Here is a 3787-nt window from a genome sequence, read left to right as displayed (position 1 = left end):
CCAAGCACGCACCGTCTCTTCAGGAGGCTGCATGAGCAGACAGCACGAACACTCGCCCACGGCCCCACTACTCCATCTGTAGCTCATCTATGCCACCTGCAGCACTATGTTTGGAAGAGTTTTCAGAGAGCATATGTAAAGCCACACAATTTCCTGTGCTGATGATACTTCCTTTTTCTTGATCAGTATCCAGCCAGTCATCCCAAATTTGGCATATTGAAGAAACACACTTCCTTTTTCTTTTTTTTTATATTTCTGCCAACAAGCCACCTTTCTGCTTCTCTATACAGCACTTCTTTCCATCCAGTCATTTACTTGAGCTTTCTCAGTGTTAAATTTGGTTTGACATTCTATACTCCTGCTCCATTGGAAACCTTGCCTCACCAGCCAACAGCAGTAGAAGTCATAGCAGCTCTATCTCTACATCCCAGCAAGAGACGGCTGCTGCCTGTCTTCAGTGCCTTGTCCAGGCAGAAAGACGTAAAAAGATAGGAATTGCCAAAAGTATCAGCTAGGGCAGTATTGTACAGGCAATGATGAAATTCATTGACGGGTCCTCAAAAAGAGAACAGGCATTTAGATCTGCTAACATCCAAACAGAGCCAAGGCTAGAGTCTGTCAGGAATGCTCTCTGCAATATTTTTCTTTGCTGCCTGCATCTCTGAAAATTGAGCAATGACATTTAGCATAGGGTAGATGCAGTTCAAGTTCTACTACACCTTACAAACTGATTTAGCAGCAATCCCCGTGTACCAGCAACGTACAGAAGTGCTGGGGCCAGGCAGCATCCAAGTCTGAGAGTCCCAAGGCATTTCAGGAGAAATGGTTTTCCCACACCGGGCTGGTGCCTGCCCTCTGTCGGTGTCGAGCACAGCTTTGTCCCTTCCTCCAGGGCTGCTGCCAATGCCAACACCAGAAATTCTCAGCTGTTCATGCTGATCTGGCTTGTCCTGCTTATGCAGAAACTCGGGGCCACAAACAAATTTAAGTATATAGAAAATATCGTGTTGGTATTTCTTTAGAAGCATGCACTGACAGCCTTGTATCAGGGCTTTTGTTTCAGGTTTAGCAAAAGCAGGTTTGCTTACAGCTAGCTTAGTAACCTTGAAGCAACAGCAAACCTCACCAGGAAAGCTTGAAGTGGCAGGTGAAATAGAAAGGGAAGATTGTTTCTCTCTTCCTTTAAAGCCATGGAAAGGGTCTTAACAATCAAGGAAATATCTCTCCCTCTTGGCTCACAGTTCTTTTACACTCTTGATACTATGAGCAGGAGCAAGCCTGCCAAGTTTCATGCATGGAGTCTCCCAAGATTAGCAGAGACCCTGACCCAGACACAGGCCTTTGCAGCACCACTTGCCCTCATAAGGCTATGCAGTAAATACTGGCAGCTATCTCTGCATGATATATAGTAGGATTAAAATAGTTTCTTTTTTTTTTTTCTTTTCCACAATACTCGTGTTTTAGTAAAACACCAAAAATGCAAACCAAAACATGCTGTTTACTTCATCCTGCTCTGTTTGCTTTATAAACATTTTATTTCTTCCATGATTTTATGGGCTTTGTCCTGGCATGGTACCAGAAACCAGCAGCCTGGCTTCCTGTATGAAGGATGAAAAGGAGAAAATATTTCTAACAGCTACCCAGAGTATTCACATAAGGTGCCTCTGGCTATCTATGCAACGGTGAAGAAGTTCCTCTGAAAAACAATATATTGCTGGTACATCCTGAGAAGTAAACCCATTGCAGATGGATTTGCTGTAGAAATTGTTCTGCATCGATGACCTGTTTCAGCACAGAAATTTAAAGATGTACGAACCATAGCTGCCTGCACCTTCTCAGGGACAGGCAGCTGCTTGGCATTTGCTCTGGAAGGGGAATGGACTTGCCTGTGAGTTCATGCAGTGACCTGTCTGGCAGGGCCCCGAGTCAGTTAAACACCGGGTGTGTTATCAACATTTGTTTTTATCAGCTTTATCTCAACCAGAATCAATTACCTCACAATGATTTTAATATACTAAATACAAGAGAGATCCTAAAAGCTGGAAAAAAGCTGCCAGGTACTTGTCAGCTCCAGGAAGGAGCAGCCAAAGGTGATGTCAGAAAGACCTTGTGACAGCTCCACTTAGGTGTGGGCACTTTGGAAACTCAGTCAAGCTGTAACCTGCACATAAAAAAAAAAAAATCAGGATATTTCTTAGCTATTGAACATTCTGTCTTGGTGTAAGCACATGGAAAAAAACCCTGCATCCTGGTTATGTGGCAGGAGCCATGTCCACCTTTGATCTGGGAGATAAATAAAGCAGCTTGAGTACAACTATACTAGCAGACAGAGATCTCTCTGAAGAGGTTGGTGGATAGTATTTTCTGAACTCTTCTGGTCATATATATATACACACACACACATTTATGTTCAAGTAGACACATTAAGATATTAATATAAAGATATATATGTACATAAATGTATAGATATGTATATATGCAGCAAACCAATGTTTTTTTTTTTTTACTACATCTAGGAGATGGGAAAGTAGAATGCCCTCCATCTGGAAATTTACAGAAGCCAACAGAAGACAAATTAGTAACCCTGGGAAGACAGAAAGACTGCCTGCAGCAACATGACTTAAATGTTTTGGCATTCCTTTGTTTTCATTTAGTATTTATTTGGGTGCAGTTGTTACTGCTTGCTGGGACATGAAATGCTTTGTCAGCTCCTTAGTTAGTTGTTTGTTATTTTTTAAAACATTTGTGTGTTATTACAGTGGAACCACAAGGTGAAGCTGTGTGAGAAGAGGACATAAGAAGCCACTTCTGTTGCATTAATTTTTATTTGGGTCAGGATTAGCAGGTTTAGTAGGTCCACAAGGCAGAGCTGCATAATAGCCTTTAAGTATTTCATTAAAGCTCCATTAAAAAAAAAAAAAAAAAAAAAGAGGCAGAACTGGCAGGCATTTCACATGCAGTCCTGTATGTATGCATGCTTTGACACATCACAAAATTCTGAAAGAGGCATGTGAATAGGAGGCAATGCCAGAGGAAAGTCATGTCCCATGGGTGCAGTAGGATGTGAAGGCATATTGGTTACCTAAAGCATCTAAAGGTTTGGCCCTAAAGAATCTAAAGGGAGCACAGAAGTGAAATATAACAGGGATGATGTCAAAGCATGGAATGGGAAACCCATGGGGTGTTGGCTCTGGCAGCAGCTCAGAACACACGTTTGTGCTTTGGCAGGACATCCAGAACTGCATTTCTCTATGAAAGCAGAAGAAAGGAAAAGGATGGAAGCAAGAAAAGGGCAAAATTGGCACAGCTGAAGCAAGGACATCCCCTGGGTCAGGCCTGCCCAGCTGGGGTGACAGCAGCACTTGCAGCCTTCGGGGCCACATGCTCAGCCTGGCTGAACACAGCACGTTAAGCTGGAAGTACCTCATCCTGGAAAGGGAGCAAAGGTATTTTTAGTCCCTCCAATAGTCTAAAACAGAGCTAGATAAGATTAATGGACATTTCTGGGAATTAGCAAGAGTTAATAGGAGAGGCCAAACCTCTCCACCTGCAGTGACAGCATTTTTGAGGTGATGGAAAGGGAAACAATATGGAATGTTCTATTTCTGAAATATTCTGGGATTTAGAAAATCCAAACAAATAATGTGTTCAAGAAATTACAGCTGCTTCTCAGTGATTTTTGGGGTTTTTTTCTTTTAAAATATACCATTTTGTAATAATTATTATGTTCCATCATTTCTGAACAAGCTGGATCTGTGGAAAAGAGACCCTCACATTTTCTAGCTTG

The 3787-nt window shown here is 42.1% G+C and overlaps 1 long non-coding RNA gene across 1 annotated transcript; it reads left to right on the top strand.

Moving 5' to 3' along the window:
* The first annotated feature begins 1727 nt into the window (after nucleotides 1-1727).
* Nucleotides 1728-2639, top strand: LOC110468001 (uncharacterized). Its single transcript, XR_002464966.3, has 2 exons — nucleotides 1728-1941; nucleotides 2517-2639. It is a non-coding gene; the product is annotated as an uncharacterized LOC110468001 (long non-coding RNA).
* The last annotated feature ends 1148 nt before the right edge of the window (nucleotides 2640-3787 follow it).

Source organism: Lonchura striata, chromosome 4 (genome assembly GCF_046129695.1).
Source record: "Lonchura striata isolate bLonStr1 chromosome 4, bLonStr1.mat, whole genome shotgun sequence".
In the NCBI taxonomy this organism is placed as follows: Eukaryota; Metazoa; Chordata; class Aves; order Passeriformes; family Estrildidae; genus Lonchura; species Lonchura striata.
The sequence above is the reverse complement of the archived record's forward strand: the minus strand, read 5'-3'. Positions and strand labels throughout refer to the sequence as shown.